General features: G+C 39.4%; 1 protein-coding gene across 1 annotated transcript in view; it reads right to left on the bottom strand.

The window, feature by feature from the left end:
• Positions 1-12,114, bottom strand: part of fam107b (family with sequence similarity 107 member B) — a 57,609-nt gene extending 45,495 nt beyond the window's left edge. The window contains exon 1 of the mRNA XM_034176623.1: positions 11,972-12,114. The gene's annotated coding sequence lies outside the window, so the exon portion shown is untranslated. The remainder of the gene's footprint in view (positions 1-11,971) is intronic.
• Between the last annotated feature and the right edge of the window lie 283 nt (positions 12,115-12,397).

Here is a 12,397-nt window from a genome sequence, read left to right on the forward strand (position 1 = left end):
TGACTTTAACGTTCATATAAATAAGCCTTCTGATCCCCTCTGCAAATCATTTATGGAAATTGTGGAGGCATTAGGATTTCGGCAATGCATTCGGGATTCGATGCACATTAGTGGAAATACCCTGGATCTGGTTCTCGCACGTGGTATTGCTGTCACGAATACTGACATCATGCCTCTTACATCAGTGGTGTCTGATCACTCACTTATTAAGTTTACAGTTTCACTGCCGTGTTTAGTGGAACAACAACCTTATTTATCATTACGGTGATACATCAACTCCTCAACTAAGACTGAACTAGAAGCTAGACTGCTTGATGTCTTAGCCTCACTTTTGACAAATACCCAGTCAGTAGACAGACTTGTGGATAGTTTAAATTCAGTGCTCCAAACGACACTCGACATGATTGCACCACCTGTGTTGAAACCGCGCTCCCCCAAATCGCAGTCACCTTGGTTCAATGATTACCTGCGTGACCTCAAGCATAAAGCAAGAGGTCTAGAACGGAAATGGCGTTGTTCAAAATTAGAAGTATTCCACCTTGCATGGCGTCATGCTATCTTAGACTATAAGCATGCATTACTGGCTACAAAGCGGACCTATTACTCTGATTTGATCAACAAAAATAAGCATAACAAAGTTCTTGTTCGACACGGTGGCAACACTTATTCATGGACAACCACCTGTAGTTCGCTCTCCTTTTACAGCACAAGATTTCCTGGATTACTTTGAGAAGAAAATAGATGACATTAGGTTGAACATATCCCAGCATGCCTTAACCGAGCCACTACACCCTGCTATTGAGGTGGGCGCCACTACTGAGGTATTACCTATATTTACAGAATTTGATGGTATCTCTCTAGACATGCTGACGAAACTCGTAACGTCAACAAAAAGCACAACCTGTTTATCTGATCCTATACCAACAAAACTGTTTAAGGACCTGTGGCCCACTCTTGGGCCGATTGTACTGGAAATTATTAATCTTTCTTTAACTTCTGGATCAGTTCCTACACGTTTCAAGTGTGCAGTGATTAAACCATTACTTAAGAAACCTAATCTTGACCCTAGTGTATTGAAAAACTATTGGCCGATATCAAATCTGTCTTTTTGCTCTAAAATTCTGGAAAAAGTGGTGTCACGGCAGTTTGTAAACTATCTTACTGAGAATAATCTCTTTGAGCCACTGCAGACTGCTTTTAGAAAATATCATTCCACAGAGACGGCTCTCACTAAAGTGGTGAATGATCTTCTGCTTACAGTGGATTCAGACACCACTACGGTTCTGTTGCTGTTAGATCTTAGTGCTGCATTTGATACAGTGGATCATCATATTCTACTTGATAGGCTGGAAAATCATTTTGGGATTACTGGGAGTGCCCTTGCATGGCTGACGTCATACTTGACCAGTCGTTCTCACTGTGTTTTGTACAGTAACACTACCTCTAATCTTAGTGACATGAAATTTGGGGTTCCTCAGGGGTCTGTCTTAGGCCCCCTGCTTTTCTCCCTTTATATAGCACTGCTTGGGCACATATTGCGGCGTTTAGGGATTACCTTTCACTGCTATGCAGATGATACTCAGTTATACATGCCGATAACTGCTGGTAATCTCGTTCACATAAAATCCTTAGAAGATTGCCTTGCAGCAGTGAGAAGTTGGATGTCTAGAAACTTCCTACTTTTAAACTCTGAAAAGACTGAAATGATGGTTCTTGGTCCAGTGAGACATTGGCATCAATTTGACCAGTTAACACTCAGCCTAGGCTCGTAGGTCATACGTCACACTGACAAAGTGAGGAACCTTGGGGTAATTTTTCATCCTTCATTGTCCTTTGGTCTCCATATTAGAAATATTACTAGGACTGCTTTCTTCCACCTGCAAAATATAGCTAAGATTCGTCCCATCCTGTCTATGGCTGATGCTGAGACCCTGATCCATGCGTTCATCTCTTCTAGATTGGACTACTGCAATGTTCTATTTTCTGGTTTACCGCAGTCTAGCATTAGGGGTCTCCAACTGGTTCAGAATGCTGCAGCTAGACTTTTGACACGAAGCAGAAAGTTTGACCACATTACACGCATTTTGGGCATCTCTTCACTGGCTTCCTGTCCCAGTGAGATCATATTTTTAAGGTTCTGTTACTAACCTATAAAATTATTCATGGACTGGCACCTCCCTACCTAGCTGACCTAATTAAACCTTACGGCCCAGGCTTTACATTCTCAGGGTGCAGGACTACTTTGTGTCCCTAGGGTGAATAAGAAGTCTGCGGGTCACAGAGCTTTCGCTTATCGTGCCCCTGTTCTGTGGAATGATCTCCCTGCATCAATAAAACAATCAGATTCTGTGGGAACTTTCAAGTCCAGATTTAAGACGCACTTATTTTCCCTTTCATATGGCTAGCATACTGGTACAGTTTTGTTTTACGCTTTTTACTGCAGCTCCATCCAGAGATGGGAGTTGTGTTTGTGTTGGCGATCCTCCTGTCCTGTGCACCAACAGCAATTCTTGTATATTTGTCCGTGAATTGTTCTGTGAATTATTTCTGTAATTTATGATTGTAGCATGGCCCAAGCAGAGGGTCACCCCTTTGAGTCTGGTCTGCTTGAGGTTTCTTCGTCAGAGGGAGTTTTTCCTTACCACTGTCGCTCTGGGGGTTGGTAAGGTTAGACCTTACCTGTGTGAAGCGCCTTGAGGCAACTCTGTTGTGATTTGGTGCTATATAAAGGAAATAAATAAAAATCATGAAATCAAATCAAAAGACAGATTGTCAGATTTTTGATAAATAATTCACACAAGCATTTAAAATGTCAAAACTGCAATATGTGATAAAGAAACTATCAGACCAATAACTACCTGCCACCTCAACATACTCAACACAAAATGACTATAGGCCCGTAGTTTTGGGAATGGGCAACGTAGAGATGTGTTTTGTAAAACCAAAAAAGTCAAGGTTTAGCCTTTTTCACCTATGCTGTGCATTTATCACCATATCTAAAAAGACCACAAGCTGTTGTCTTCTTCTGGACTTCTACGCTGTGCATTCTGCTGCTGTATGTGGTGCTGCCCCCAGTGCTGAACAAAAAGGTGACCAGAGGCACAACACAGCACAGTCGTAAAAAACAAGTCCCAACCTCCGGTTCTCTGAAATGAAGCAAAGGTGGAAGTGGAAAATCGTGCAGTTCTTTGAAGAGCTGCTTGAGGCGAGCTCCAAAAGAGAATTAATTCCCATAGAAGTTCCTGTTAAAATGTCTAACTTCAGAAAGAGAAATAAACATGTTTACAGCCTGGTAGAAAATAGTTTTGGTTTGGTTTCCCCCCTTCAGGATAACTACAACAGGAAAGGGGGTGTCAGCAGTTGTCGACTAGGTTTGTTCTTTGTGAAATTTTTTTAACAAATTTCAGAGACAATATGGCTTGCTCAGCTTGTTCGGTTATTTGTACTAGCAGATGATCAAAGAAGTCTGCGCTCCAGAATTTCCATCCAGTGAAATTTTCATGTTATTTAGTTTATATGCTAGCACTGTTAGCACTGTTCAAAGATGCCAGTAGCTTGGTGACATTAGTTTCACTGTGACGTCACGGTTACTGAGGTAATAAGTCAGTCATAGTTCTTAGATACCTGCATGCAAGTTCCACAAAAATACTTTAATAAAACAGCTGAACCAAGGTTAGGCCCCATAAAAAACAATAATACAATAATAACAAAAACATTAGTTTATCATCCTTGACATCAGAAAAAAGTGGTGAGGGCGGGCGGATATTTTTTTCTTAGAAACAGGTACATACAATGTCATTTCAAACCTGAAAAACGACACATACAACACATGAATACCAAGTGAGGAACTGAAAATATCAGCTATTTTTAAAATAAATCTTGTTTCTATTTTGAATACAGCCAGTGTAATGCACACTGGTAGCGTCATAAACATGCATACTGTCCGTGTGTGAGTGACACGGGGCAACTGACTGTGGTTGTCAATGACCATCTTTGGCCAAAGCACACTTGCCACTGAGCAGATGTGCCGGTTCTTGCACCAGCTTTACCCCCGTTAATGAAATTCGCCAATAAATAATAATAATAATAATAATAATTGAAGTGGGCCGATTTCGGCATGCGGGTGGGGATGATAAACTAATGTTTTTTTGTTTGTTTTTTTAAAATGGGGTCTAACTCTGCCATGGTGGCAGTTCAGGCTTCATTCATCCTGCCCAGCTTAGGCAGGATCTTGCCCACGTTACACTTTTTTTTAACATATTAATGGGTTGGCCAGGAGATAGGCAGAGTATATACTGCCACCAAGGCGACATCCAGATAAGCAATATTTGCACTTCAAATCCGCTCTTCAGAAAACCGGCAGGTTTGACCAATACAAAAAAAATAAATAAATATAAGGTCATCTCTGGTCCTTTATGAAATATGTATTTGAAGGTAAGTGACGCCACTTTTATCTTATTCTAATTCATCACGGATCACAACACAGCCCATGTATCTAGACGTGTCAGATCGTTATATAAGGGAAAGACGCACACCCCCAATAACGGAAATGAAATATTTTATCTGGATAAATTATACAGTTATATCGCCCAACTCTAATTTTCCTCAATACCAGAACACACAGAAGAAACTCAGAGATTGATAAGCATTGCGCTCATCACTAACAGCCTGTACTGTAAATGTCATGTCATGAATGAAGTCATTTTAACTGCCACATGATGCTGCAATGTTAGAACTCAAGCGTATGAAAAGACCTTTTGTTTAGGTGCAGGGTACAAGATGTTCTTTCACTGCCATTGAACAAGACGTGCCTCAAAAAAGATCAGGAGAGCAAGACTGTGAAACACAGACACACTGCGTCTCATGTGGTGTCGGTCTTCAGAATCAGTGTGTTCTGCTGACTAATGAAGACTTTGTGCCCACAGACAGAGCAGCAGCACTGTCTGAGAGAATCAACATGCATGTGGTTGCCAGTTACTCCTCCTGGACGCACACCCAGCCCTGCCCCAAATACCTCGACTCCTTGAGGTCAGATTGAGTCTTTGATACGGACTCAGATTCCATAATAATAGATCTGACAAGCAGGCACCAGAACCACTCAGGCATTACAGCATGGAAATCCAGACATTTCATTCACATATTTAAATTCCTTTGAGCGCAGTAATGATGGAGTTGAGAGCGATTACATTTATAACACCCATCACTGTGACAGCATCAACTACGGGAAACAGAAGACAGCAAGAGGGAAGGAGAACCCGGAGAGAGGAGGAAAGGAGGGGGTTCAGAGATCACAAAACAGATGTAAATCGTTGAGCAAACTCCCTTCTAAATGACTAACACATGTGCGAGAACTTTACCCTCCCTGTGAAGACTTACTCACACTCGCAGAATTACTGAGACGATATTAGACTCAGGACATCTGCCTGTGCTCCCCCCCTGCACAAAAACACATCTGATGACCTGCAGTTGAGCCGCTTCACATAATAAAGCTGTTCAATTCTATTTACCGTTCTGCCTCCACCCAGAAAACACACACAAACAATCCGCCTGGAGTCAGGCACAGTTTGCATAAACGCTTGTTAAAGTTTGACAGCGGCTTTTTCATGAATCAGACACCAATGCCTTTTCTCAGCTCTCGTCAGTTGACTCCGTAGGTATGATGACAGCACTGACTCAGGTCATGTGCTTTAAATGCGTCACCGCTGTGCTGTTTCACAATTTTGTTCACGAGGAATCTAGCAGTGAGTCATTAATTAAACACGTTCTTTGCCGTTTGTCTCGCTAACGGCCAAATTTATACTGTCACCACAAGTGATTTTCTAGCTTGGACACAAATGGGACGTTCACGTGGGCATAGATTCTAAACTCTATAACTAGCCTCTCAGATCGACACTGGAAAATGATCCTGGACGTGCGTAGGAGGAGACTCCAACACCCAAGATCAATCCAATCCCAACTCGCGCAAAAACCTCAGAGTTTGGCATGAGTGTTAAAAGTGTGTCAAAACGTGTGGTCAACTTTGATTCCAAGTGGTTTATAACAACTGCAGTACATATTTGGGAAATCAGGCTGTGCAACAGAATTATGCAAAATTTTCGTTGAAATATTTCAATATATGAGATTAAGTTGTGCATCAGCAGGTGCAATAAGGCCAGTTGATCATTTTTAACCATGTCATAATGACGACAAAATAAATAAATAAATAACTAAAAGGCTTTAAGTTTGGGTCAACAGGCCTCTGTGATGTCATAAACACAGTTATGACATCACAAAGGCCTTCACTTTCTTTCTTAGTATGACTAGGAAAGAAGCGATAAGAGACATCATTTTGAATTAGAGCCTAATTTTAAATCAACTCTTCCCTGAACTGAGGAGAATCTTTCCATAAAATAATGTTAAAATCCATGCTCTGTTCTTTGTGGAATTGTTGACGCTGTTCGCCAGACTGGCACTTAACCTCCGCCCCCACCAGTTGGCAGAGGTAAGAACAGTTGTTTCAAATGTTTCAAAACTGGTGCACATTTTCCTTCTATTAATTTCTAGGATTTACATGAATGTCAAGCACTAGAAGGTAACTATAGACCAGTTGATAATACTGGTTAATCATTCAACAAAAACTTGGTTCAACTTCTGAATGTTGCTGATGATTGACTTGCCTTGTAAAATACAGGGAACCATATGACTATTCAACTTTTTTGCACATAACTGACCTCACAGAAACATGGGAAGAGTATGTTATTTTTGTGAGATAAATTTGTGGTGAAACTGAGCAGTGAGCTGGGGCAAAAGCTGGGGTACCCCCTATTAAAGTCACCAGCCTATCGCAGTCTATTGAGTTCAATTTTTGTGACATACATATAAACTTTGGAAATGTGAACAATACTTCCTCTTCCAGACCATGGATGTGTGCACTTTTGAAAGTCTTGTGCAGCAGTAGAATTCGAATATGGTCCAGGTCCATTTCTGGAATATTCCTGATTACTAAACTGTGCGTAACACATTGACTGTGACATCATCTCAAATAGCTGTGCTTAGATAATACTGTTACAGTCATGTGGACCGGTCAAAATCTATGTTGGTTAACCAACACAATTGTGGATGTTATCCATGATAAAAAATTACTACACTGTCCCTAGGGCTGGATGGTGTGGCCTCAAATTTATAGTGAAGAATAATTTTAAACACAAACTGTAACAATATATATCATGGTGTATTCATTTTTGTTAAAGTTTCAATATAAATGCTTCACAAGTGGTAAAATAGTGGTGTGGAAACTGCATGGCAGCTGTGACAGTACTCTTAAATGTACTGTAACATATTTCATATAGTACAGAGGTATATTAAGAACATTTATTCTGCAAAACTACAAAATAAAAAAAAAAAGAAAAAGAATCTTTCTACAAGTAACTATAATTTTTGCAAAACACATTCAAAGCTTTTTTTACTTTTATCTCTGCCGGACAATTTATCTGACATTTGCGGTGAATTCATTTTTTTGTAGGCAATGGCTATCTGTATGTAGCCGTATTAGTATAGTGAAACTCTATTGGTACGTAGCGTCCCTCTCACTGGTCACGTGATCATGAGGCTATATATTTTCTAGATATGTAGATTTCAAAACTTACGTTAATAAACTGAAATTACGCTAACCACAAGTACTAATCCTAACCCCTAACCATAACAAGGCTGCTCTAAATACGAATACAATTTGAAATTATTAATACAGCTACGTATGAATACCCACTTCCTTGCTTGTATTCTTCATTTTCCAAAAAACGTTTTAATCTGACCGTTTGCAAATTATTATGTTTTTGCTCACTGTCTAACTTCTCAAATTAGAGCCACGTTGATACAACGGACAGTCCACCAGTCTTTTGTAGTGTGTGTCCATCTTTCTGACTTTCTTTGCATAACAAAACAAGGCAGTGTGAGTGCACACATTTTCAACATAGCTCGCCAGTGCAGGCTGAAAATCTATACTTGTTCAATCTATAGTCCAAAATCCATACTGTACAGCAAATTTATACTGAGCAACAGTATACCGTTTATACCATTCACCCAAAATTGTCCCTCATGTCAATTATATTAATTGCAGCGGAACATTAGTCTCTACAAATATCCACAGAATTCTCATGCCCGATAAAACAATGTGATAATTGTTAGATTTGTCAATAATCAAAATAACTGTGAGATGCAGCCCTACATGCGAAGAAACTAGTGATGCTGCTTTTATTAAGTCAACTAGTTGAAATGTTTCTACTAGGGCTGAAACGATTAGTGGAGTAACTCAAATAATTCAATTACAAAAAATGTTCGCAGCAAATTCTGTGCCTCGAAGCTTCATTTAATGCTGTAGTACATATGCCAAGTCTGTGTGTGGCGCTGCAACGTCCCCAGAAAAAAAACACAAGAAGACTAGTGCATAACAGCTAATGAAATTAGCAATGATAGCTACTGCTTTTCAACGTGACACACAGAGTAAAATAAAGCCTTTTAAGAGAAAGACGGTCCATGCTGATCACCTGAAATAGACTGACTGCGCATTTAAAGCGAAAGTGTGTTTGTCTATTTTTAAAAAACAAACGGCCTGCTCTACATGGGGAGTGACCCGGTGTTCTGTCGAGATGAGGTGCGCCGTCAAGATGAGGTGCATGACACCTCCGATCAACAGATAAGTCTGTCAAGATGAGGTGCATCGTTGAGATGAGGTTCCTCGCGTAACTGCATATGTGTGCACTGAAAAAATTACTTGACAAAGTTTGCTTATTTTGATGGGCAAGCAAATGTATAAATTGGTCATCCGAACGTAGTAATGTATAAAATCTACTCACTATAAAACGATAAGTATTTTTAAGCTGGAGTTAGCGTATTTTGACAGGCAAAATATACATATACATACATTTATGCTCCCTAACGTAAAATACAGAAAATGTTTTACTTACTAGGCTACAAATACACTGAATACAATTAATAACAAAAAAAAAAAAAACTGATGGAAAAAAACAAAAACAAAATGCGCATGCGCAGTTGCACGTCGAGCGAGTTACATCATCTCCCCATGTGCAGTTGCGCGAGGCACCTCATCTTGATGGGTGACGTCTTCAAGTCTGAGGTAGAGCGATGTGCGTATGCGCAGTAGCGCGACACACCTCATCTCGATGGCTGCTGTATCTCTGCCCGCTCTTTCTTCTGTGTTTTCCTCAGACTCTAAGTGTTTTGCTTTATAATTTTTGCTTTTTTGGGCAGCACACCACGCTTCACAAACAAAATATAAATAAAATAAATAACAATAAAAAAAACTGACTGCGAGGCTTGCATGTTCAACTTCCAGCTGAAATGCATCTGCTGAATCGCAGAGAAAGAGGGATTAAAAAAAAAAATCACACAGGGACCCAGCCCACCAACCTATATATATATATATATATATATATATATATATATATATATATATATATATATATATATATATATATATATATATATATATATATATATATATATATATATATATATATATATATATATTAGGGCTGGGCAACGTTAACGCGCTAACGTTGCGTTAATTATTGAGGTCATTATCGCCGACAATTTTGTTCCTCCCCTTAACGCTGCGTTTTTTTTTTTTTTTTTTTTTTTTTTTAGCCTTTTATGACTGTTGCTCGTTGCCTTTTATTTTGAAAGCGTCAGTCGGGGGCGAGCTTATGCTGCTGCTTCCTGCTGATAGCTGAGTTCACACAGAAAACGACACGAGGATCGAGAAAAGTACAGGCTATGCAATGCACAACAAAACAAAATGCAGAAAGACGCCGAACTTTTGAATGGACATTTTCGGTACAAAGTTCTACAGGATCAGGCCCGGATCCAGACCGGTTTGGACTGATGCCGCTGCATCGGTCAAATTTTTTTTTACGCATCGTTCGTTATCGGTAAAAAAAAAAATCTTGAATAATCTCGAATAGCCGAACGTGTCCCCGCAGTGAACACAGCTTTTCGGTGGTTTTCATTTCAACCTATAGCCCGTAAATGATATGGATTTTTCTGAGTTTCAGAGTCATATGGACGTACAAATAAAGTCGGATATTCAGGGTTTGGTCTGTAATAAACTATTTCTGCAGCGCGGCTCCACTTTGAAACCATGAACCATTGAAGCAATGCTTCGATCCAGTAGCTCGTTGGTTCTTTGATTCACTGCTCTTCAGAAACGGCAAGCCGCTTCTTAACCCCTCGCAAAGCCATTAAAATATCATCAGGCACTTTTGTGTGGATTAAAGTCACTAACTGGGACTCTTGTCTTGTTGCTGTCAAGAAACAAGAATCGTCCTCCGTTCCGTTCACACAGCTCGAAACGCTGCGCGGCTGAGACAGTGTCCAGTCGGAATTAATAACTTCAAAATGAATCGCCGCTTTAAATAAAATGACACCTCTTTCCAAATGTAATACAGACAAGAAACTACAATCGACTAAAACGTTTTTTTTTTCTCCCAAAATGAAACGTGCTGTGTTTTCTTTTCAAATTACATCCTGAAGTGAAGCACAGCAGCTGTAAGCTCAGCTCAGATATATGGAAACACATTCATGCCAATGTCTGAAAGGAAACGCTTTTGACAAAAACTACAGATTTTGTTTGTTCCTATTTATGTCCAGAGATCAAGGATTCACCATGTAGAGTTCATTATGTACAAAGTTTAAGGATCTAGTGACCAAATTCATATTTATTTACTTTAAGACTCAATAAAATGTTCAATTTCAATTCAATTTAATCAGCTTATAAAGTGCCAAATCACAACAAAATCTAAATATACTAAAACAAATACATCACAATTGTACACATATCAAATTGTGGTATGTGTACAATTGTGACGTATTTGTTTTAGTACATTTAGTCATGGACATGAATATTGTTATTTTGATATGAAACAGGATAGCAAATGACCTGCCAGTGGTTTTATATTTGATTTCATTAGTGTGTTTCAGTTGAAATTTACATTTTCAAATTTATGCTATGTTCATTTACATTTTCAAATAAAACTGTGCTTTTAAGCGGCTTTTGAATTCATTTTTGGGTTTCACATATACCATGCAATTAATCATGATTAATCACAGAAAGTCACTGAGTTAATGTGATTAAGATTTTTTATGTTTGCCCACCCCTAATATATATATATATATATATATATATATATATATATATATATATATATATATATATATATATATATATATATATATATATATATACTTAAAAATGGTTAAATTTTACAAGTTGGAGAAAACAAAACAAAACAGAAAGCCACATCCCATCGTTATTTCAGCAAAATGTCAACACTTTGGTGCAGCGACATTGTGCCATTGCTTAGGGAGAGCCCTGGACTATTGATGTGGTTTAAAAACACAAAAGTACTTTTCATCCGATTACTCGATTAATCGCCAGAATAATCGATAGAATACTCGATTACTAAAATAATCTATAGCTGCAGCCCAAATAGACAGTAATCCAGTAAGACTTCAAGATTTACAGAGTTAAAATCTGGATTGGGGGGGAACCACCCCTCAAAAGCCCCCTTCTGGCTACACCCCTGAATATGGCAATAAACTGCAACAGTCTTTGTGGCAATTCCCCATAACAACTAATCCTCATTACCACAGACACACTATAGGAGCAGAGGCTGTTTGATTTTTTTTTTTTTTTTAATGTTATCTCCTCTTGTTTCTCCAAACAGACAGACGAACAGCAGCTGAGCCAAAGTCTCCACATGCTGCTCTAGTCTCAACATGTTTGTCCCGTCGGCCAGTCGGGCGCAAACAACAAAAGCGCACCATCAAACTAGAGTTCATATTTTTGCAGTCTCATTGTCCGTGTCCGCGGCGGACACTTTGGAAGGCAAACCCGGTGTCGGGGAGCAGCGGACTGCTGCTTTGTTACTCCTGAAACCATCACACGCCCAGACACACACAAACACACGCACACCTACCTCGACGGGACTTGTCCAAGTCAAGTTCTTTAATATTTAAGATGACGAAGTGGTTCAGGCCGCATCGGTGCGTCTCTGGGTCATTTGTCTTGATTTAGTCCGCGACTCTGCTTTTAAAAAAAAAGTGTTCAGTCGACCCCGGACACACATACAGTGAGCCAGGACACATAGAAAATGTAAATTTAAGATCAATGGGAGGGGCACAGTGACGTCACGAAAGGGGCTCCTCCTCTTTTGATGGGGGACTCCTCGACTGCAGGGCGGGGCCAGCACGCGCGCCCACGTCTCAAACAGTAACATTATAAGTACGTATTTTTAATCTTCTGTAACAAATTATGTGTCCAATGTAGAAAAAAGAACAAATAGAGTAACATAGATAGAGAGATAGATTTTTTCTTAAACGTCATGTTTGATGTTTTTGTTTT

The sequence above is a fragment of the Thalassophryne amazonica genome, chromosome 8, assembly GCF_902500255.1.
Source record: "Thalassophryne amazonica chromosome 8, fThaAma1.1, whole genome shotgun sequence".
Taxonomy (NCBI): domain Eukaryota; kingdom Metazoa; phylum Chordata; class Actinopteri; order Batrachoidiformes; family Batrachoididae; genus Thalassophryne; species Thalassophryne amazonica.